The sequence below is a fragment of the Bemisia tabaci genome, chromosome 3 (assembly GCF_918797505.1).
Source record: "Bemisia tabaci chromosome 3, PGI_BMITA_v3".
In the NCBI taxonomy this organism is placed as follows: domain Eukaryota; kingdom Metazoa; phylum Arthropoda; class Insecta; order Hemiptera; family Aleyrodidae; genus Bemisia; species Bemisia tabaci.
In genome coordinates this window covers 58,296,105-58,321,263 of record NC_092795.1, presented here as the reverse complement: position 1 = coordinate 58,321,263, position 25,159 = coordinate 58,296,105, and the positions used below count along the sequence as shown (strand labels likewise).

The 25,159-nt window shown below is 43.7% G+C and overlaps 1 protein-coding gene across 3 annotated transcripts in view; it reads right to left on the bottom strand.

Annotated features, from left to right (window-relative positions):
- Nucleotides 1-25,159, bottom strand: part of Moe (moesin) — a 96,268-nt gene that overhangs the window by 14,704 nt on the left and 56,405 nt on the right. The gene's annotated exons all lie outside the window — the stretch shown is intronic.

Genomic DNA, 25,159 nt, shown 5'->3' with positions numbered 1-25,159 from the left:
AATTTTTGGAGACAAAATAAATTCAGGAACACATTATCAGATGAAGTAAAATATACTGCTCACAAATTGGTCGAGGAAGAGCTTATCAGACAATGGGTGAAAGATGTCATGCTGGATCTAATTTGTTTAACTTTCCCGCCATGTTAAAGATCCTAAAGAAGGAAAAAAGTTGACACTTCAGGGTGTCAATTTTTCCGATTATTTCAAAGTTAGAGCTACTCTGAACTTTGTTAACCAGCGAGAAAGTGAGAGTAGGAACTTTTTTGTTATGAGGAATGCTGAAACTTCTCCATGAGAATTGATCGTGTCTGGGGATCGAATAAGACGAGCAGAGTTTTCACGTTCAATGTTCAATCAATTCATTGGAGGCGAATCAGAATGAAACGAATAGACTTAAAATTAAAGGAAAACTCAAATCAGCTTTTCCCCTGCTGTTTTAATGTTTTCCTTCTGTAAATGGAGTGCCTCGTCTCAGCTGAGGCTGAAATTGGACGTTCAAGGGGCACCGAGTAAGCCCTGCTTCCCAAAACGAGTCGTGTTCAAATTCAAGTTGTACTTACCCAAGGTCTAGCTATTAATTCACGCTTTTTCGAGTCCCAAAAGTATGCATTGAACAAATTGAAACAATCGCAAATTTAAAAAGAGTTAATTTGAAGAAGACAGAAAGATATACCTATAGGACGCGAGTTCTTCCAATCAAAAAGCGCTACAATATTACTTGCGGTAAAGGGAATAACTGACTACGACTGGTAAAAGGATGCTTAGGTATTATAAACTAAACGGAGGGAAGACTATCTAAATATATAACAGGAGAGCTTTCTGCAAATCTAAGAGTTCAATCGAAAGCTGAACCTTTGTGTTGTAATTTTCCATTCTAGCAAAAAACGCATCGGGCCTTCTGATTCCAGGGCGGAGGCCATCGATGATAGGGTGCAACGTTAAATGTTGGGGAACGCTAACGTTGAAAAATAGAATTTTTCGAAAACTTACTCAGGTAAAGCTTGTATGTGCGAGGGCGAAGGTATCCCGATCTTCGGGTGAGCAAAGTGGTATAGTAGGGAAAACTGTGTGCAGTCCAATAGACCGACGAACTAGTTACAACTCCAGTGAAACTATAGTTGGGCGAGGCAAGAAGTGAGGGTACCCTTATACTGCCCTGCTAAGGAAAAACGCCTTAAGAGCCTTTAGACGTTGCCAGATTTCCTTCAATAAAAGCCTTACTTCCTCGGCAAAGATTTAGTATTAGTATTTTTCTTCGAATTTTTCAAACATATTTTTCAACATATTTGTTTGCAATTCGATCTAAAATATCTGAAAATTTCAAGGAACAATGGACGTATTTCTGCCAAACGGAACTATGTGCATTATGACGTGAGCCTTGTTATGCATATACATATAATGGGTCTCAGGGCTCATGTCTAAATGCACACTTAGTTCCGTTTGGCAGAAATACGCCCAAATATGATTAATTTTCCTTAAAAAAGCATGTTTTGTCCAAGGAAATTTGGCAACTCTTGAATGTCCATACGACGTTTTTCCTTAACACGGCAATATAGACGGTCTACGAATTGGCCCGTGTGGACGAGGTGTAAAGCTCTGCCGACGAAATTTGGTTGAGGTGGAGAGGACGTCGGCATATTAATTAGGCGAGAGCGCACGAGCGTTTAACCGTTGTCGCCTGTCGCCCTACAACGACGCCGCGACGACTTCCACGAGCAAGTTTTAGTGGCAATAACACCACCAGCTTTGCCGAATCGCGCAGAGCTTCCCAAAGAATCAAGAGAGGCCCGGGTATTTTTTTCATAAAATCGGCAACATCCAGTGTAAATAGATCGTTTGAGGCTGTTACGGCTTAAGAAGCAAACGATAAACACTTGATTTTGGATTTTGACACTCGAGCCTTCTCTACTCTACCGTCCAGCGCGGCGTCTCCGTGCTCCACAAATGTATTTATGCTAAAAGGAACTATGTGCATATGGTTTACGAGGGACATAGTGCCTTTTGGCAAAAGTATGTTCGGTAGAGGTTCCTTCCGCCGTCGGGCGTGGAATTTTCTCAATTACTTCTATTCTGCCGTGCTTTATAATAGGAAACCTTCGTGGTATACTTCCCGCCTCTTCCTTTAACGCAGTGCAACTGATGAACGAATTGCGCCAGGTGTTGGAAAAGGAAGTTCAGGAGACTCTAGCATTCTCTCAAGAATTTTGGCTGAAATTAGGGAAAGTCTAGAGACCTAGAAACGGACTTGGAGTAAGTACTTCCACAGGATGAGGAGGAAACTAGGTATGTTTACGCACGATACCGCTGGCTGAAATTAAAGTTGTATAAAATAACACAGCTCCAGATTTCAACCGTGTTTCCTTTCGCTTCCTTGAGCGAGTATACTTATCTTAATGGCTTCCTACTTGACAATTAACGGCATATCAATAATTACCCGACTGCTAATTAATCGAGTAATCTTTACGACTAATTGTATCCGTAATCGAGGAAGAAACGCAAAACATCTCAAGAAGAGTAACTTCCTGAGAAAAATTGGGAAAAACCAATCGCGAGGAAACTTTAAGCCGTCGACGCACGATGCGGTAATGATTCGAGTGATAGATTTTTCCTTGTATCAAAATCAAATTTTTATAGTCAAGTTTTCAAAATCTAAGTTACCCATTTCCAGTTATAGTTTATTTTCTCTCTCTCTCCCCCCCCCCCTCTCTCTCTCTCTCTCTCCTTGTTTGCAAGAGGAATCGCAATGAGCGGAGGGATGCGAATCGGGGACCTGACTTGAGATGCAGCAGAGGGAAGCTACCTGAACGTTGAGATACAACTATTCGTACGCGAAGGTAATCCTCGGTGGCCTACTCTTCCATTTGAAGGAAATTATTCTGAAACGGGGCGGGGCCTCTAGTCGCCTAAATGTCCTGCCTCCGTTGCACCGCCGTACCCTGAACTGTGTGTCTTTATATTAATTGTAAATAACTAAGTGTAAACAAGACTATGTGAAATATATTAAATCAAAATGAATTTACAGAAGACGCAAGTTTTATGCATACAGCTCTACTTAATTTAACTCAGTTTGACAAAGTTCCTGATAGCATTGATACGTCTGACTGACAGAGAGAATAAATTACTATGAGTAACTTGGAAATAATAACTTCTAGACTTCTACGTTGCCGGAATGTAGAATCAGCGCCATTATCAAGACTATTAAAAGGCAAAATGGACCCGAAGCTCGAGGCAGCAGGCTGCTAGTAGTGAAAGATAACTTGAATATTTTGAGAGCATGATCGGGCTGAACGGCAGTCGGGTTTAAAAATAAATCTTGCTAAAACCACAAATTGTTTGCGTGGATTATGAGCACGGGAAGTAAATTACGAATCCGAGGACCGATGGCAAGTGACTGGGCGAAATTTTCAGGGAAAACAGGTCACTAGTGGATGTGACAAGAATAAAAACTAAAACCACAATCGCCGAAATATGCGACAGTGATGCCGCGTCGTGTTGTTCAATTCACACCTTTTCCCTATCGACCGTAGTCTGTGATCGGGTTTTTTCGGGTTTTGTGATAATGTATCGAATTGGTAGCCCGGCACCGCACAAGAGTCATGGAATTCGATGACTGGAAAATGCTTTAAAGTAGCGGCGCCAGCTCTTTCATTCCTACTATGACTCTAAGTACAGGGTCGCCACAAAAGTTAGAGAATGAAATTCCCTGATTTCCTTGAAAATTTGAGTAGAATTCCCTGACAATTGAGGATATGCCACAGTACCAAAAATACATGATTTGAAATCGTTTCCACGCAAAATTTGTTGTTAGACGTCAAATCTATTTTAGAGAGCGAATAGAAAGGTAAATTAAGAATTTTTCTCTGGCACTTTCGACATTTTCCCTGACATTTCCATGTTTACCCCGACATTTCGCGGTTTTCCAGGTTATCCCTGATTTTTCGCGGTTTTCCAGGCATTCTCTGACTGTGGCAACTCTGTAGGTACTCTATGATGGAGCAGAGATCCGAGTAGAAAATAAGAAAAAAGAATCCCTTCGCTACCGGGCGGAAATGTGGCAGCACCTGAAAGCTAGAGAGCTCAGTCATGGAAAGTTGGGGTTTCGGAATTTGGACATGCTCGTGCCCTCCTCCCCCCTCCCTCCCGGCGCTGGATGAGAACCGCGTGGAAGCCGGTGCGGTGCGCTGGGCGCTCTCGGAGCCGGAACGAACCGAACGTGCGTTAAAGTCATCGGATTTTCGTCATCCGGACGTCGCAGTCGTCGCGCTGGACGGGGACGGCAAAAGACGACGGAGACCATTCTCCGGCGGGCCACTAGCTGACGACGCACACGAGGGAGACCTTGTTATTATGCCATCGCTAGAAATGATGTCACGGTTAGGAGCCAAGGTAGCGAGGAGTCCCCCCAAACAAGGCGCTGGAGGGAGAACGCTTCCAACAAGGAAACGGCCGAGACAAAATAAATGCTCTCTCCTCCCCCTCCACCCACGGCACGGCGGCATTCCACTTACATATTCAATTCTGCCGACCATCATTTCTCATCCTTACTGCTTGCACGGATACTCGCAAACGTCCCGCTAACCACCGCCAACACCGTAGTAAGATTCGATTCACTCTCATCTCTTCCTCGTCTAATTTCGACGGTGGAGGTGCTTGTCAGGTGCAGGCCAACTTTAACCTGGGCTCATCATTGAGGCTGACAGACAACGTGATAGACAAAGAAAACGAAGGGAAAATGGAGCGATCCTATTGGCTCAAACCAGCAGTTTTTAAGGACTGAGGGGAGAAATGATGGACTACGAATAGAGGCTCTCGTCGGTCGCCGATGGCTAGTCTATTACTTACCTCCTTTGCCCATTCAAACCACCCGCTTCCTCCGATAGGATCACTCCATTTTTATTTTGTCTTCTTTGTCTATAGCTTTGTTTACGAATTTCAATTATCAGCCTCCTCCAAATCATCTCTATAATCTGGAGAATACCTAGATCAAAAGCTTAATCAGTGCCAACACACAGGAGAAGGAGTTCCACACGGAATGGGAGGAAGGCACGAGGGACTTGCCATACGGTTAGCCATTTTTTAGGTGGAACGTTTCCAGGTGCAATGTGCATGACATCCACATCCACGTCGCAACCCCCTGAGGTTGCGAGGTTATTACCTTAAGGGTTTCCTTTTGGTTAAATCTCAAAATAACGAAATTCTGTCACCTTCTTTTTCGGATGGAGGGCATTGAAAACTGGAGTGACACTCCAGTTTAAAAATTTGATCCTTTTTGGCTTTCCCTGTCCTCAGATTGTGGTTTTTGGAGCTTTAAATGAGATACGGAATAAAGACATGTAATGGTCATGGAAGTATCATTAATAGTCAAGGTTTCGCAGAAAACTGAGCTGATTTCTTTGAAACACAATGTGGAGTGGAGACAAAATTGAGAAAAATTGTATAACTCACCACACCAAACATCATACTCGTGTGATATGGTGTGGCGTGAGCAGGGGATCCTTCCATACGTTGGGTATAGAATCATTCAGATGTGTAAAAATTGACAGTGCTACAACTAAATGGCGTTTAAACGGGGCGTTGAATTGGACGGAATTCGCCGGCGAGAATTCTGATGAGCTGCTCGAGTTCCGCCTGCCAACCGGAAAAGAAACTCAAAGAGCTCATCTCTCCCATGCTCTTTATCGTAGACGCTCATTCACCAAAAATTTGAAGCTTCTTTCGCTGCCGACAGCTTTTAAGCAGCTGAGCGACGCTGTCAGATGGCACCCGAAAATAGAAGTCTCACATTCGGCAAGAGGATGAATGAGTTTCGAACTCGGACAGCGTTCTATTTGCTCTGTTTAAGCCCTCGAAAACACGAAAAGACGTCATTGATATGTTTTTCTGTAGACTTCGTACGCACTAAATTCCCTACAATGCTGGGCAAAGTAGCCATAAAAAATATTTATGATATAAAATTAGTAGATGGTGTGAGTTAGGGGCTTAAAAGTCGACTGTTCGATTATGCCAACGATTATATCAAGCTATTCTAGAAAATCAAAACCCAACGTTCATCGACAATTAAGATGCTCTTAAGGCTTCCAAGACGATTTTGGACTGTTTTAAACACTTGAAATCAATGATTGAGCCACAGTGAATACACAGACTACATTTTGCAATAAGGAACTACAAAAATTGGGATTTTGCTAATAAGATCGTGCATCTTCTACGTTCACAAAAAATCAGCGAAGAGCAGATCGATAAGTGAAATTTACTAACTAAATTAACATTTATTTGGTAAAAAACATTAAATCAGTTTATAATTGCGGCTGTTTCTTGCAAGTAAAGGAATATTTTCGCAATTTCGGCGACGTTTTAATGAAGAGGAACATCAAATGAAGAGATTCCAGATCGAGTAAGTTCTTAGAGTTAAAAAAAAAAAAAAAAAAAAAAAAAAAAACACTTGGGATTCTACTAAGGAGCAACATTTGGGACCAAGGACCAACAGACAGGGTGACCAGAAAAGGTAATCAGTTGAAAGATCAGAGATGTTTTAATGATTAGTATATTTTTCAGAAATCCCTGACTTGTCCTGATTTTCTCGGTTTTCCAGACCGCCGACAACCCCGTGAAATCGAGGCTGGAAACAAATCCTAAGATCAGAGGACCCGCAGACCCTCGAGCAGAAAAGCTCTCGGGGACCAAAACTCGAGGACGGACCCGCGACACATCCGCAAGAGGCGAAGGCTCGGTTAGCTCTGGCAACGGGGGAGGCAAAAGACATTGATTAACGTTCACTGAACGTCTAGAAGTGGATGCATCCAGACGACAACAGGTTATCGCGGCATACGTTGCAAATTCATGCAGACATCTCCGCTCCGGACGAGAAAGCCGCGAGCCGGACGCCGCGATCTGCCAATGCCCCTCGCTACGCTTGCTCGACCACACGCTGCACTCGCTTGCCTCGCAAAAGAGCGTAACCACATCTACTAATGATCCCGGAATAGCATATAGTTATACGGACGACCGGGTTCATGACAAAGTGCAGTTACGCCCTTACGACGACTCGCTCGGATGCACCGCTTCGGTTTCCCCCTCCTGAAACAATGGGTTTCCAGATCGGTTTGGCGACAGGGTCGACGCGACGAAGGTGCCGGGTGAAAGTAAGTAAAGTACCGGTGTAATCGCATTTTAAGAGAATAAGTAACGCGCCCGCCCTTCTCCGCCGTGCTAAGCAAGAACGCCGCATGAGCCATCGAATGTTGCCAAATTTCCTTCGATAAAAACAGAATTTACTGGGAAAATTGTAAATCTTTTTTTCCAAAATTTTCAGACGATTTTGTACGCAGGGTGTCTATAAAAACATGCTGGCCAAAAATGAGTACTTTTAAAGTACTTTTTCAGTACATTCCCAAGAAATTCAGTACCTCCTCAACAGGAAAATTCAGTACTTTTTCAGTACCTCCAATTGACGAAATTTGAAAAATCTCAAAAATTTGAATCTCTCGCTCAAATTGCGCCAAAAGTGACAAAGATTCCGGACCTTCTTGCAGAATTTTCGCGCTCTTTCAGTACTTCCGGACCGCCTTTAAAAGATCAGTACTATTTCCGGACTTATAAACACCCTGGTACGCAATTTGGATTACATTTTGCAATAAGGAACCACTATCTCTGGCTCTTCTAAAAAATCACTTATTTGTATGGGGAAATCAATAGCATATATGTTATTTCTAAAATGAGCCGGAGATAGTGGTTCCTTGTTGCAAAATGTAATCCATTTAATCTAAAACATCTGAAAATTTCAAGGAAAAATATACTTAGATTGCGTCGAAAAAACACGTTTAGTCAAGGAAAATTTGGCAACTCTCGAATGTTGATACGGCGTTCTTGCTCAGCACGGGAATTCTCCTCACACGAGACACAACTCTCGGAGTAAATGCAATTAGTCGTCTTCCAGAATGAGCTCAACTCCTCGAGGGCGGAGTCCGGTCGCGCTGCACGCTTCTACGTCTCACGTCACGTCTGCCCACGAGTGATTGTCAACCTCACGAGGGGACGACGACACGAAAAGGCTTCGGCTCGGACTCAAGACCGGAGGCAAAAGCACCGAAATCCCCGCACAATCCGCTTCCTATGGCGCGGAAGTTACTTCGGGGATCGATACAAATCTTCGCTTGATGAGACGTCTTGCGCAATCTGTTCGACCGATGGTAACCACCAGTGGTCTTGCATTCTCCCTAAATTCAAGGAGCGACCTTGACCAGAAAGACTAACTTTTAGGATTTTTTTTAGGAGATGTCGGAAGTACAGGGGGGGGGGGGGGGGTGTGGGCGCTGGAGGAGAGGTAGCTAGATGCTTCATATTTTCAATACAAAATGAAGTCAACTACTGGTAATTAACGGGCAAACCCTTGCGCCTCGATAAGCTGGTGACAGACAAAATGGAACATTCAAATCACTGGCGTCGGGCTAAGGTTCTTCGTTAAGGATGGTTCGTACCAAAAATCTGCGGAAAGGAGAACGATGGACTGGACGAAGGAACAGTAAATGAACTGCATTTTGCAATGAGGAACTACAATTTCTGGCGCATGCACAAAAACACCTGCTATCTACATGTGGAAACTAAAAAACACATAGGTTGTTTCTAAACCGAGCCAGAAATTGTAGTTCCTATTTACTCTAAATCGGATATGATACATTAGAAACGACAAAAACAATTTTACAACAGATATCAAACTGGGAGGCACTGGTTTGTTGCTATTACCGTGCTGATTATTTGTAGCTTGATTGAAAGATTTTATCCTGGGATAAGATTTCGAAAACGAAAGCTTGAGCTTTTACCATAGATCTTTTTCACTTATACATTCATTGGACTTCAATGGCAAGGGCACTTCAGGGTCATCAGAGAGGCGTGTAACTTTGGAAAAAATTGAGAGAGAGACATAATTTAATTACAACATCCTTAGACTGAAAGGAGCTTTTTCTTCATCCTTCGGACTCTCCTGAACGGGTCAAAAGCCAAAACTTTGGTTTTCCACCTTGTGATGCGTTACTGGAGATAACAGTGAAACTGATGACGAAATACATTTTGATTTCATACATTTTTCAACTTCTATTACATACGTACTCTTATCGTAATACATTTTTTACTGTACTTTTTTCGTATTTGCTAACGATAGTGACTATATTGAAACAATGCTACGAGAATTGGTAGTGCTTGGCTACTGGAGGGTATAAAAGATAACTCCTGGTAACTTACCAAATCTTCGTCGTCATGACCGTCGTCGTCCTCTCTGTCTTTCAACTGGGTTCGTTTAATGGTCTTAATAATTTTTTTGACGAAATTGTCCGGCTAAAATAGCAGCATGAAAAAGAAACCGGAAGATAGAAGAAAAAAGTCAAAACGTAGGCAAATTCCTCGAGTACTGAAGAGAAGGCGGGGATAAAATAATGGCAGTCTAAGTAACGCTACGACTTCCACACCGGTAAAAATCAAAGTATCGTTACTCGTGGGCTTAAGGAGGAGTAACGATATGAATGAACTTGAAGCGAGTGACAACATTGACAGTATTTTAAATTAAGGATTCTTCATCATCGGTGGGAACTCAGATTCGGGCGTTGGTGGATCCAGCAAATTGGCAACATTATTTTTTTCAATTTAAGCCTATGGAAATGTATCGAATCTTGAAGGGACCAGGTCCGCCGGCAAGAATCGATTACTTAACATAGGTTTAAATGGAGGAAAACCGGTGTTGCCAAATTGCTGGATCCGCTGCTCATTTTTGGAGTATTGAAAAGTTTGTGGATTATCACCGTTACCTCGGAAGAACCTCGTTTCCTTGACGGAGGAAAGTAACTCCATTCCAAGGTTGCTTTTCGTTGAATCAAGCAATTTGATAATTCACAAGAATGTGCCTGTGTAATTTTTGTCAAAAATTTGTCTGATTTTTGCGTGAGATCAGAAGAAAAATCAGCGAAATTTTCATTTAAAAATGCCAACGATTCTCGTGGTAAAAATGCAATATGCGAGAGGAAATTTGGCAACATCGGAATGTAGTTACCTTCTTTCTGGAGGGAAACGAAGAATTATTCGTTTAAATCAATATTGAAGATCACCACAAGATGAAGAATTTATGTGGAATTTCAAAAATCTTTGATTCATCGACATTCTTGAATGTTACTGAGATGCATAATTTTCTCCGACGTTTTCAGGTGAAAATGAATGCACGAGTCACGGAAGAAAATTTCGACGTCCAGTAATTTAATATTGAAAAATTTAAAATTTGTGGAATTATTTCAGGATTTCAAGATGGTGAGTTTCCCTTATTTGCCGCTGGATATTCACTAGAGGATCAATTTCCTCGAATTTGCCAGATTTTTTCTGTCGTTTCGATAATTTAAACCTGGGGACTGATCGAACTAGCCAATGGCATCACTGACTCTTATCGCGACCCCCTCCGGACGTTGAAATTTTCCCGAGTCCCCGACAGAATGTGTCGTTTCATTGAGAGCGAGTGAGAAAAGGTGAAATATCAGAATAAAAATGACCAGTCTGAGCTTTTGACAATGCGGCTGGGACAATCATCAGTATGCATGAGCACAAAATGCAAGGCCGGCTTTTTTACACCAGTTGAGCAACTTCAAGAATGGTTTCTGGTATGTTAAGCGCTTTATCCTGCCTAAGTTTCGCGATCAGACATGACGAGGAATCTACAACCACATAGATGCATGCCTTGCGACTTGTGACACACCGCCGCGAAATGCCGAGACATAATTTTTTCTTAATTCCAACAAGGTTGATTCAATTTTAAACGGTCTACCGACATGAGACCCATGCACAGCGGAAAGTTTACTTTACGTGATGAAAATGTCGCGAGAAAAATCGATATCTTACAGGGATTCGAATATCATACCGTTGATGGCGTATCATTAAGCTAAAAATAAATAGGGTAAGGAGGGTTATATTTTGGTATGAAAATCGTACACTGTTGTCTAATCGTAACATATTATTATGTAAAATTTTCGGAGAAATACGATGGTGCCACTGATTTTCTCTGAAATCAACTCCAAAGCTCAAAAAAGCTCTTAAATTTAAGGCTGCAGTGGAGGGGATATCCCACGCTATCCAGAGTGAGAGTCCACCTGTATATCAAGACCAACTCTCTATCCAAAGATAGGGGGCTAATGCATCAACAGGATTCACACTTTATTTGGGGATTCTAAAACTGAAAACACAGCAATCCTGCTTGGGTATTTGCTTGGGGGAGTTGGACTAGATATGGAGGTGGACTCTCAGGGTAGCGTGGGAATATCGTCTCCTCCCGGCCAAAGTGTCACAAGCGCCATGCGACATTGCGACGTTCCAAAATTTCCGCCGCCATTTCATTTCTTTACAGAGAAACGGTTGTTTGAATCTGTTCGAAAAATTCACTGTATTTTATCGGCAGCACAGAGAGAATTCAGTAAAATTCTCGGACAGCTTCGTTCACTGGAAAAAAAAAAAAAAAAAACACATTGGATCTAGCGTCCAGACTCTTGAAAACATTGACAAGAAAAAATACTCTTGATTCAATCAGATTTAAGCTTCAATCAAAAGGAAATCCGCTCGAATTAAGAGGCTCGGTTCTTGATTTAAGCATAAATCCGATTGAATCAAGTGTATTTTTTCTTGTCGGTGTTTAAAAGAGTCTGGACATCCAATGAGTTTTTTTTTCCAGTGCTGAACAATTTCTCTGTGAGAACTTAAAATGGCGGCGAAAATTTTGAAACGTCGCACGACGCTCGTGGTTTCGGCAGGGAGGTGACAATAGATTTTCTAGGAAAACATGGCAACGAGGCGTTATAGCGATACGTTGGAGGGCTATTACGCATGCGATAACGATAACTGAACCCGAAGCGGGTTTCACTTTCGTGGCAGCAGCATCGCCCTGGGGCAGATCCCAGGTTCCGGCCGCGGCTCCGTCAAAGCGCCACGGCTGCGAGGCGTATTCCCCGTCTCGGGTGCCACGTCGATTCAAAAAAACAGTGCTTTCTTCCCCCGCCCGGGCCCCGGGGGCTGCGTCTCACATTGATGGAACATGAAAACAACGGCTGGAACCCCACGGTGGACCGGACGGCGGCGCTTCCATCTCAAAGCCAAGCGGCTGTCCGAGATGCCGAGACCAAGTCGTCAAAACGTCGGTCTTCTGACGTAAGGGCGTATCTCGATTTCGACATGAGCCCTGGAAAGCACGGAGTTATATGGACAACAGGGTTCACGTGGAAATCGAGATACGCCCTTACGTCAGAGGACCGACGAAAAGAGATCCCATCCGAGGCGATTGACGTCCACTTCCACGAGCACTCACACCCGTCCAACTTTTGCCTGGAGTCGTTCTCCGTTTCCGAACCAGTGTGGAGAAATCAAATCAAGCTTCAATGAACCCGGCGACAATATATTGTTATATGAATATACACGGGGTTGTCACAAAATATAGAGAATGAAATTCCTTGACATTTCCCTGATTTCCTTGACACATTTGAGTCAAGTTCCCTGACAATATTAAGGATATGCCGTACGGCCAAAAAGACATAGTATGAAATACTCTCCCTGACATTTCAAGATTTTCCGTGACTTTTAAAAATTCCCTGACATTTTCCGGCTTTCCCCGACGGTGGCAACCCTGATATACAGAGTGATCTAAGGGTTTCGCACCACCCTATATTCCTAGGGTTCTTTTCCTTTTTCAGAGTGATCCTCTTAGAATTTAGGGGGCCCAAGAGGTCGTTTTCTTTGACTTTGAAGCACTCACAAAATTACAATTCTTTTTCCCTACTTGTTCAGAAGTTGCAGGGATGGCTGATTTTAGTAATGCGGGACTTACGGATCACCCTGCAGAGACACTGCACTAACAATCTTGGCAAAGTTACTGTGTGGCACATTAAGTTCGGTTAACTCTCCTGATGATGACTGATAAATGCCAGGTTTTTACAAATTGAGTTTGAACGAATTGCTCAACTTTTAGATCGGCAGAAACTTGCATCGAAATCTACGGTTTAGCTACTGGAGAAGCGTACTTCAGCTTGGCATTAGTATCGAGCCGAACACGGTTCCCATTCATTATTCAGCAGTCGACGCGTAATTTTTTCTCCTTCGACAGTCGACAAGCCACCGATACCGCACGGGCTGAAGATGGGCGGGGGAAAATGGTGGATTGTTCGGGCCTTGAAGTGACCTTATCTGGCCATTAAATTTGCCGCATTCATAATTCACATTCCTTTCGGATTCGAGTGCTGCGTACACACGGTTTTGTCACTCAAAATTGGCTATTCAAATGCGATGACAACTGCGGCCACGGTCCCTGCATTTCCGGGTGCCCCCCCCCCCCCCCCCGCCATCCTGTTGTCTCATAAGCGCGGCTGTGATGTAAAATGAGCACAGTAAAGACAACACTGCCGTGCTAGGGAAAAACGCCGTATGAACCTTCAGGCGCTCCGAAATTTCGATTCATAAGACACGAATTACCGGGTACACTCATGAATATTTTTCAGATAATATTGCTCGCAATTTCTCCTAAAGTTCCTGAAAATTTCGAGGAAAAATATTCCTAATTTTCTTCAAAATTAAACATTTAATAGAAGGAAATTTGGCAACTCTCGAACGTCCATACGGCGTTCTTCCTTCGCACGGCAGAACAGTTAGTGGTTCAGGGCCCTAAGCCCAAGGGAGAGATGAAAACGATAGGTTTCCTCAAATTTTACACTCCTCACTGTCAAAGAATCGCCGGATAATTTTTTCACCTGTCCAAAGATTCTCAACTGGAAAATTTTCCTCGAAGCCCTTGAAAACTTCCTTGCCAACGTGCTTCAGCAGAGCGAACTTATATCAAGTTTTGTCAAGGAATTTCCCTGTCTTGAAAGAACTTAAATCCACATTAAAAAAAAACCGAGGAATCACCATGAGCCACCCATTCAGCAAGTTTTATTAACAAACACTTGAAATTAAGTGCTTCACATTAAGTACGTCGAGTTCAAAATATCAATCTTAGAGTTACATTTTTTCTCTCATCGATACTCGGCGGACACTCTCACACTACATGATTCACGATGGCTCTCCCCCCCCCCCCCCCCCTAATATTACCCCTTGAAAAAGTGCCTTGATAAATTAGGATAATAAATAATTTTACAAAATTATTTATTTACTGTTTCGACGTTCGTCCACAAATCCTCAATTTTTTGACAACAGACGATCTTACAGCCCAAGTGTCTCCCTATGAATCTGACACTGATTGTGAGTGATGACCACGGATTCCAGAAAAAATTATAGCGCCTCTTGATATTCTACATTTTCCATTCATTTCGGTGCAAATATTGTGCCTCGGAATTTGATATCCGTTTCGGAGGTAAGTGACTTGAGAGAGGTGTGAATTCTTTCTGGGTGCAGTAATCAAGTCGCAGTGTCTGAGTGAATGTGTCCGATTTTTCCTTCCTGTCGCTTCATGAGCTTTCACAACCTTGAAAACCACACGAGCGACGTCTAGGTCTTTGGCGTTACTGGTTTAATGACGTCTTGCGACAATATAAGAGGTAAATGATGGAAGTCGCGGAATTTTCCCTCTCTATCTATCAAATGAGAGAGAAAGGCGAGGAGAAAATAGGGGAGGGAGAAAGGCGAGGGGGAAGAAAGAGAAAGGTGGAAGAGCTCAGGTTAGTGTATCTGGAGCAGTTACGCGGCACATACAAGCCTCATACACTGAGGCCCTTAGGGAACTCTTATCCTTCAGGAAAGTGGCTACCGGAAAATAAGAAAATCCAGATTTTTAGTCAAGGGGTTTCTGAAGGAGGTAAGTATATGAGCCTTAGAACGAAAACTTGGAAAAACAGGTCATTTTTAGGAGGAGAGCTTCTAATTTTCTCTGACAGGGTGTCTAGTTTTTATTCATTTTGGGAAATCCTGGTTTTTCCCGATTTTTGACTGCTAAATCCTGCTTTCATGATTTTTCCGAATCCTGATCAAAACCTGTTTTTTTGAAAGAAAAATTAACCGCACGGATAACGGATAATAAACGGAAAATAAGCGGACGCGGACGGCCGACTCTTCTCAAATCCTGATTTTACGACCGATTTTTCCTCAAATCCTGATAAAATCGGGATTAAATCCTGATTGACCTAAAATCCTGATAGAATCGGGAAGATCGGTACAATCCTGATGCTAGACAACCTGAATAATTCAGATGAAAGTGGTCAGAGGTATCGCATCAAAATTCGGCATGATTTCAATTTGTGTAATTTTACTTAATTTTTTACAACTCATTTGAGTGCATGTTATACGACCGATATCTAAGATGAATGTATGCGGGAGGATTAAAAATTATCCTCGGAGCTTTTTTCCTTAGAGTACTTAGGGTTTTTTGCCAGTCTTCCTCATGATGACGCAGAAACGATAATGATCTATTGAGCCATTACGAACAGAGCGCGGAGCAAGCTTTATTAAGAGAAGTGAGAGTGCGAAATCCGTAGTTTCTCACACTTTGTGTAAGAGAGGATGTATAATAGGCCGTGTCAAAGAGGAGTAACGGACTTGTTCAGAATTTGACGGTGATGAAGAGGTTACTTCGGGTCAAGTTTAGAAGACTTTTATAGGACGGCTTCCCCAGATCAATAAATATGACTTCCATAAGGTATCGCAAAGAGCAATCTTCAAAGGTCTACAACTTCTCCACTTTAAAGCGGCACCTAATAGATTTTCTCTGTTTGTGAGGGGGCAGTCCTCCCCGCGACCAGAAGTGTCTGGAAAATTCATCTTCATCCAATTTCTGCAATTTTCTAGACGTCCTCCTAGTCGCCAAAACTCTTAATACATTCAAGATTATTCCGTAAGCTTTCGACCCTCCTGCGACTTAAACGCCAAGAAATGGTATCAAACTCTAATGTTTCCGCATCCAGGGATTCTCTGGGTCACAACAACAGAATTTGATTTAAAATTAGCGGAGCATGGATTTCGGATTCGGATCAGCCTCGATTTATCTGATGGTTCCCAGGATTCCCGCAGCTTTCAGACTGACTTCTGAGAGAACTTCAGGGTGTCGACTGAAACAGGCTGGTCAAAAATAAGTACTTTTACCTCAGTACTTCCTCAAACAGAAAAGTTCCGTTCTTTATCAGTACCCCCATTTGACGAAATTCGAAAAATTCAAAAATTTGAAATTGCGACAAAAATGACAAAAAATTTAAAAAAATTCTGGACCTTTTTGCGGAATTTCCGCACTTTTCCAGTACTTCCGGACCGCCCTTGACAAATCAGTACTATTTCCGGACTTGTAGACATCCTGGAACTACAGTTCCTGAGTCAGAGAACTCATCGAATATTGATTGGAGAGATTTCGGAAGCTGTATCTCTCCAATCAAAATTCGATGAGTTCTTTGACTGCCTCCTCGAGCTTCCAGTCGAGGCAACGCAAACGCCGGACGGAACAAGATGTGCAATTGTACATGCAGGAGGCAATGCGGGATATAAGAGCGACAGGAGCGGTAGGAAGAATTGGCTGGCAGTGGCGTGGCTCGTGCAAGCTTGGTGGTAATCGAGTTGACAATCGGCCTTCCTCATACATCGGGAATCCTGATGACCGCAAGCGTGCCTTCAGCCGCTTCATCCGAGGATATTTGCACTTTCACGGCCCCTTCTCCTTCTCCCACTCCGGAATCGCACTTCCAAACCGGTGCCGCGCTACGCAGCAACGTGGACACAGAATTCTTTCAGTTGAATTTTTTCACCAATTTCGTTTGTCCAGTCCTCCCATTCCATGCTCGTCGAAAGTTCTGGGATACGGAACTTTTTTGTTCCAATTTCTCCCAGTCCATGACCGTCAAAAGTTCCGTGATTGTTTGTAGATTTGTTCAAAAGTTCCCAGAAAGTTCCGGAAAATGCAACAGGTCCGGAATATTTCAGGGATTTTAAAAGTTCCGGGAAAAATTCAGGAACACCTCAAAAGTTCCGGAATTTGGAACTAGTTTTGGGAAATGGAATCACTTTGTTTGCCCTTCAATAATGCGCCTCTAATGATGATCCCCTAGGAAGAAGATCAACTCGACTCAAAAGGGTATTTTTAAATGAGACATCTGGTAATATTTGAATGTTCACACGGCGTTCATCCCTAAAAGTACCAAGTAACGACCAAGTACTGTCAGTTAATCTGATCAAAAAAAAGTAACCCAACGTGGCATGAGAGCGGAGGTATTGAACTATGTACAGGGCTGCAATTTTCCAGGAAAAATAAAATTTGAAATTTCACGTGAAATATTTCATGAAATTTTTGAAAAATATTGAAAAATACCAGTTCCTTTTCATGTTTCTCGAAATGTAAAAAATTGTATCTGTCTTCTATTTTTGCGTATTTGAGTGCGGGTGCTCAAACGCCTGAAAAATATGAAATTTTTCACAGCCGCGTGAAATTTCATGAAATCTTCCAAGGAAATTTCCAATCTTTCATATTTTTCATTTCACGCCTTCAACCCTGACTATGCACTTGTACCACGCATGAATCTGGCGGGTAGATTTGGCAACGGAGCAGAAAGCACGACCCGCGACGTAGGAGAGGAGGGGGAGGGGGAAAGGGACAGCAGGTGGCAAGCGACGCGTCGCGTCGCGTCGTCGACCTGTCTACTGCGGCATCATCGACGCGACGACGACGCGACGTCGCATAGCGTCGGTCTCCGCGCTGGCATCGGCAACGTTTCTCCGCTCTAAAAACGTGACGAGCGTCTGTAGTGTCCTGCTCCAGCTTCAGGGTGAAATCCAACACGTCGTCGTTCACACGATACGTTCACTCCGCCCGCAGTAAAACCGAGGGGTAGAGCACAGTATTCACTATTCACAGTTGTGCTCCCGACGCAGAGACGACTGACTTACTAACAGCCAGTTTCGTAATTTTGTCGATTACAGAAGAATCATTGAAGGAAATAACTCTATGAAATCACCAAGAGAAATCCCTCCTCTAGAGAAATGAATTTTCATCACTTAAAATATGGAAAGGGATATCGGTGAAAAAGGAAGCGTTCATAAATTACGTAACCCTCCATGGGGAGAGGGTAGGGGGTATTGGTCTGCGTTACAATGGGGGAGGGGGGTTAGTGCCAGCATTGATTCGTATCCGAGGGATACTTTTCCCGTAAATGCCACTATTGCTGCTCGTAGGAGCCCGTTTGGCCTATCTTACCATATGAAGGAGAATCCAATGCCCGCGTCTCATATCAAGATCGGAGGTAGGGCTTTCTGAGCAGCTTTCGCCCCCGTGCGAGGAGGACTAGAACAGTCGTACACAGGAGGTTGGTTAGGAGGATTCTTAAGATAAAAGCTGAACACAGTCCCAAGTGTCAAGTTGGATCGCTGAAGGTTCCATCCTTGTATTGATGAGAATACAAAAAGACATTCACATCTTGAAAAATCTTCCCTCTGCATTTTCGCATGCAATCTTCAGGGGGGTGATTTTTGAGGATGATGAGAGGGATAAGATGACTTGAAAGAGGCTCAATTTTTCGAGGAGTTGAGTAAATCGAAGTAGGCTGCTAAGCGTATTCTGTTCCGGCAATCAGATTTTGATGAACCAGTTGACAAGTGACCAGACTGGGTATACGTTTAACGACTTATTTCTCTTTACGTTATGACGGTATTCGAGATGGTGAGAAGGCGGAAAAGACCAAATTTGGAGTACTCCCAGCCTCCGAGGCGAAAGAGCCGGATCCGTAACAAGCTGCAAGACTGCGGGTACCCGGCCAACGACAAAACCTCTTCATACGATATTGCCGCATCTTCCGTGCGATTGTAATTCTGATCCTTTTAAATCAATCGAATTTCCTCGTGTCTCCTGAGAATCCGCCGTCATTTAGTTACCACAACAATATTCATAATTGAAAACTACCCACATGATTATTTATTTCTTTTCCATGCTCGTTCTACAGGATCGCCCATGATTAAAGTACGAATATTGAAGCAGTCGGTTCTTTGGGTCAAAAAAAGACGTTTTTGTGGTACAATTTTTTTTTTTTTTTTTTTTTTTTTTTTTTTTTTTTTTTTGCCAAAAAGCTTTCCCTGGAGGCCCCCCCCCCCCCCCATTAAAAAAGTCGGAGAAAAAAAACTCGTCTTCTTAACACTGTGACAATGTTTATCAACCAATATTAATGAAAATTAGTAACTGGGTGTAATTCTTGGCGCTCTCTTCATGTTTGACTTCCACAGGGAAAACTCATTTTGAGAGGGGGGGCGGGGGTTGTGGGGGCATCGAACCTAAAAGTGGCGAAAATCAATGTTTCTAGCGACAAAAATTGATTTCTGGCGGCACCACTTGATTCAGCGTTGAATATTGAGAAAACTTATCTTGAGTTTTTGGGCTATCACTCATCGTATTCGAGATAATAGGGGGATAATGGGGCCCCCAGGGAAAGTGTTTTGGGGGAAAAAGTTATACCAGAAAGTCTTTCTTTTTACCCAAAGAATCAACTCCATCAATATTCGTGCTTAATCCTGAGTCAGTCTGTATAGTGTTGAGAAGTTCGAATGAAATGAGAGCACGACTTGGCTGGAAGGCGCCACCTATCAACTCGGCGTGGCGCGAGCAGAGCCAGGCATACCATTTGCGATCGAGATTGCCCATCGCTCATCCCATAAACCGATCACCGATCACTTTCCGTTTCGTTTGAACATGCGTGGTGCACGCGCACGCGCAGGTCGATGCCACCTCCTAGATTCTTTCCTGCTTACGTTCCTTCTCCCTGTTGCCAGCAACGGCAGCGGTGACCAGCCTCTCTTACAGTAGTTCCAAAAGTCTCTGAGCAATTCCCTTGAGCAGCAGGCATTGGTCGAAATTAGATTTCCAAGGGTTCACGACAGTGGCGCGAGAAATGAATGCTTGATTATTATCGATGTCTCGCCTTTGAAACTATGGTAAAGAATCGACTACTAAGGTGTTCGCTGCTCTTTTTCAGCTTTTATCACATAAATCCTACAATTTTTGTCAAAGTTATGATATATTATTTTGAACCAAACGATACATCGAACCACTATCGAATACGATCCTTGCGAGTAAGAAGTTTTCCGGAGAACATGCGAATTACTCGTTGTATGTGGAGTCATTTGGACGTATTTGTGTCAAACGGAGCTATGTGCATTTAGACATGAGCCCTAGACCCATAAGGATACATTTATAACAGGGCTCACGTCATAATGCACATAGTTCCGTTCGACAGAAATACGTCCATTTAATCCAACTTGAAGTGCAAGGAACGCCCGATTACGTAAACAAAATTTGGAAATGGGTATTCCGACTCCATTGAAGTGAGCACTTACTCGAGCGTTATCTGAGACTGATAATACATAAAAGTTTACACCTTGCTCTATTATTTATGGTGACAGGCACAAATTAATGAGTTCAAGACTGTACGTTTCCGTAGCGAACAGATTAGGTTTTGGGGGAAAAGAAGAGAATATTCGAAGTTGTTCAGTTGAAATCGTCGATTGATTCAATACCAAATTGATACAACCATGATGACAGGGTTCGTCTGTAAAATATAGAAAAGGGGGAAAAACAATATCCCAGGATGAGTAATGACTGAGTAAATGTTTTTCTATTTTTCAATATCCTCCTAAGTAGGAGCTAATTATGTTTGAAAGTCTTTAGTGTCTTCGTGTGTGCGCAGACTTTCGATAAAAATCATATTCCGTTAAAATTGGTGCCAACTCTCCGATTGCAATGTTTTCCATTGGTTCCCTTAGCCATCCGACGATGGGTCAGTTCGCTGGTCACAGAATCGTGTTTTGATGCTCGATTATTGTAGAAGAGCTAAAAATATTCAGATCTGTCTAAACACTAACTTTCAATAGTATATAAATATCGCGCTTTGAAAAACTCGTTTTATGACGTCATCCATCGTGGTAGTTACACCCTTGGTTTCTTCCACCTTGCTTTCACTCGAATTTTACGTTGAACAGTGAAAACAAGTGCATCCCTTTCTGATGAAACAGATTGGAAGAAACCAAGGATGTCACTATTGCGTTTGATGACGTATTAAACCGAATTTTTCGAAGCGCGATATCTCGTTTAATGTTAAACGTAGAAAATTGGTGTTTGGTCAGATCTTATTATGTTTCTACAAGAATCAAGCAGCAAAACATGATTCTGAGACCAGCGCAACATGCCCTTTTGCCAATACCTAAGTTCCACAAAACCCCCCTCGGCTGAACTTGCAGACGGAAGGGGTGGGGATTTCGGAGGGGAACTTGTGACGTCACGGCACTAATCACAGTGCACCTGACCAAGCGCAAGGTAGACGAGAGCGAGCCCGTAACTGCATTGCTGTGCTATGGAAAAGCGCCGTAAGAGCCCTTGGAAGTTGCCAAGTTTTGTTTCAGAAAGCTAAAATTTACTGGGATAATGGTTAACAATTTTCCTCCTATTACTCAGAGGTTTTATTCGTAATTCAATGATGAGTCTCGGCAAATTTCTCGGAAAAATATCTACAACTTTCCTTAAAAATAATGGATTTTACCGGCGGAGAGTCGGGCAACATAAGGAAGTTCATACGGGGTTTTCCAGGCGCACGGTAGTTCAGGAAAACGCCGTATGAGTCTTCAGACGTTGCCAAGTTCTCTTCGATAAAAACCGAATTGTGAGTGTTTTTTTCCAAAATTTTCCGACAATTTTGTACGCAATTTAATCTAAAACATCTGAAGATTTCAGAGAAAAATGTGCACGAATGTTGTCAAAAATACTTGCTTTATCAAAGGAAATTTGGCAACTCTCGAATGATCATACGGCGTTTTTCCTGGCGCACGGGAGTGTAGCTGTGGCGCGCGCGGGCGCGAGTGGAGCTAATTGGGCGGCGGACTCATTAGCGGCGCGGCGTGGCGCATGGCATTGCGTGGCGGCGGCAAATCACATGACGCTATGCGCGGAGGAGGAAGTGATCGGGCGATGAGCTGCGGCGGCCGCCTGCGCGTGCGCCGCGAGAGGGCGGCAACCGGCGACGCATCGCTGTACGGTTACCGCCGAGTCCATGCCGCTTTCGGAATAAACCTGAGCGGTGGGCTGGTTCTGTTCCATCAGGCAACTTCCGACCCGTTCGTCGGGGTCATGGCACGTCAAACGAACTTGTGACGCACCCAGTGCCAATCGTGCCGAGATCAGACGTCAGACGTTACTCTCTCCTTTACATCGTCCCGAGGATGATAAAAAATTATTGCTGAGGTAGGTTCGCTTGGCATCGGCTCACACCGGATTTGAGGATTTACTTTCTTCCTCCTCGAAAATCACCGCCACCGACTAGTCTCCTCGGCTTCTGAGTTTTTTCCAGCCATTTTTACGGCGAAAGAGTTTTACTGAGAACTGCATTTCGTTGCGTTTTAGGTTCGAGACTGTTCGAGGCGAAAATGATGAAGATGAAACCACTTTCAGAGCAAAAATACTTGTAAATCAGGATCGAACTTCGAAAAAATCGTCAGTTCATTGCATATCTTTGGGCAATTCCAAGTAAGATTTAGCGGAGATTCCTCATATCGGTGTAGAGAGATATACCGCGTACACAGTCTGATCAGTGAAGTGATCTTTAAGGATAGGGGTGTAGCTTATTTACCTTGCAATTCAAGCTGCAGTATTCTCTGCCAGAGAGAGACATAAAGAGCTCAGTATCCAATATAGGTTAGATTCAGTGATGTAACCCTTCTGTAATTAGATTTTGTCATTAGTCTCTTCATTGAAGATCGCACACCGCTCAACGAGACTGATCAGCGCGTATCCCCACTTTTAGAAAACCGAGCGTTAGGCCTCCTCAAGCTTTCCCGCTTTTCAATGACTTAGACACTCTCATTCTACAGCTCTTTCGTCAATTTAAGCCATGTTAATGGATAAAAGAGATGCAATGGTGAGGTCACAATATGCAGAAATAGAAACAATTTTTTACGAATCAGCCCGAGACAATGGTGACATGAAACAAACAAGGGGGAAAACGGGAAACAAGGCTAAAAATACAAACTAAAACCCCAGGACACGTTCCGACTCAAAACTGAGTCATTTTCAGTCGGAAAATACGTTAAAAATTAAATAATATCGATTAAAAAATCTAAGACCTACATGTTGGTGGCCGAGATCCGAGAAAAAAATCAGGTTTTGAGTGCTGTATTTTTAACCTTATTTCCCGTTTCCCCCTTGTTTTTTCCATAATACACAGAAATTAAGACTGATTAAGGGCTCCAGGTTTCCTTCCCAAAACTGACGAGAAATTCTCTGCAACGGCCCAGTAGTATTGTCAACCGGCCCAGAGAAGGCTACTTCGATCGTCCTTGAAAGTAAAGCAATTCCTCCTGCCGAAGAGGTGGCTGTGGAAAGGTCTCTCGTTGCCCCTGGAGTCGCTCGACAAAATGCCTGGTCTGGCATTAATTTTTCCTTCGACAATTGTTCAAATACCTAATTCCTCGCGTCACGCTATGCATACTCCAACTCGAGACGACGGAGGAAAGGGGCAAGTTCCCTTCGGATGTCTACGGTCGCACTTCTGACGAAAGGGCGTTTCTCGATTCCCACGAGAGCCCTGTTCTCCGTTCAATTCAATGCTTTTCGGAGCTCATGCGGAAATGAAGATACGCCTTTTCGTCATTGGTGTAATAAGATGCGACGCCAGGGCAGTGGTGAGGCGTGAACGATCGATTATCGATATCTCGCCATTTGAAGCTATAGTAAAGAATCGATTATTACGGTGTTCGCTGCAAACACCCTGATAATCGATCTTTTCCATGGGTTTGAGTGGCGTATCAATCGATAGATCGCAAAGCACGTCACGCCACTGCGCCAGGGTCGTGTATCGTCGTACACACAAGACGCGTCCCGGCGCCCGACATGCCGTCATCAGGAACAACGTCGTATGAGCCGTCAGACGTTGCAAAATCTCCTTTAACAAATCACGATTTCGGGAAAATTTGTAAATATTTTCTCCCCGTTTTTCAGAAAATTTTGTTCGTAGTTTCATCTAAATTGTCTGAAAATTTCGAAGAAACATATTCATGCACTGAAAAAAAAAACTTCGGCTGTGGAAGCCATTCTTTCGGGCTATACAGACCTACCGTCTGCGTTCCGGGCTCAGCGGCCGAAAGTTCCGGGTCCAGCACCCGAAGCAGTCGAAGCTGCGGCTCCAGCACCCGGCACTTTCGGCCTCTGAGCCCGGAACGGTCGGTAGGTCTATACGACCCGTAACTTTTTTTTCAGTGTGCTGCGACTTTCCTCTCAATAAATACTTTTTGAGAGGAAATTTGGCAACGTTGGAATCTCGATACGGCGTTCTTCTTTAGGACGGAGTTGATTGAGGCTGGGGCTCGGATCTGGAGCCGGGAGGAGGGTTCACGCACATACACGCGCCTACTCCGCGTCACCTCCGTTAGCCATCATCAAAATATAATTGAAAAGCGTTTGCCTCCGTCCGCCGCGACGCCGGGCGTTGCCTGATGGCCCGGAAAATCCGGCTCCGTCCCCCGGGAGTGGAGCACCGTTCCCCGGCCGGGAAAGCGCGGCAAGGGCGGGTGCCGACATTCCTCATTTCCCGTGTGCGACGCGAGGACCAACGGGAGCCCCAAGCTGGAACGGTGAACCGCCACTGCTAATTCGACAGGACGTCAGGCCCCCTGTCCACCGTCCACTGCTGTCGAGCACCGTCCCGACCACCGCGCCGCCGCCCAGAAAATTCCAGCTCCACCGCCGTTGTCAGCTTTCAGGAGGAGGCTATGGGTGCCTTAATCAAGAATCCATCGAAATTCGATCGAGTTTCGAACGTCATCCGATCGACAAACCCGTAAATCCATCGACGAACCCGTGAATCGATCGACGAACCCCCGAATCGATCTGTAAACACGGGAATCGATCGAGGAAGCCGTGATTCCATAGAGAAACCCGTGAATCGATCTATAAACACGGGAATCAATCGAGAAAGCTGTGATTCCGTAGAGAAACCCGTGAATCGATCGACAAACCCGCGAATCGATCTGTAAACACGGGAATCGATCGAGAAAGCCGTGATTCCGTAGAGAAACCCCTGAATCGATCGACAACCTCGTGAATCGATCGACGAACCCGTGATTTTTTTCCATTGGTGCATAAAATCAGAGATTTTGAATTATTTTCGTGAACAGATGACGCCATGCAGGTTTTTTCTCGGGTATATACCTCTGC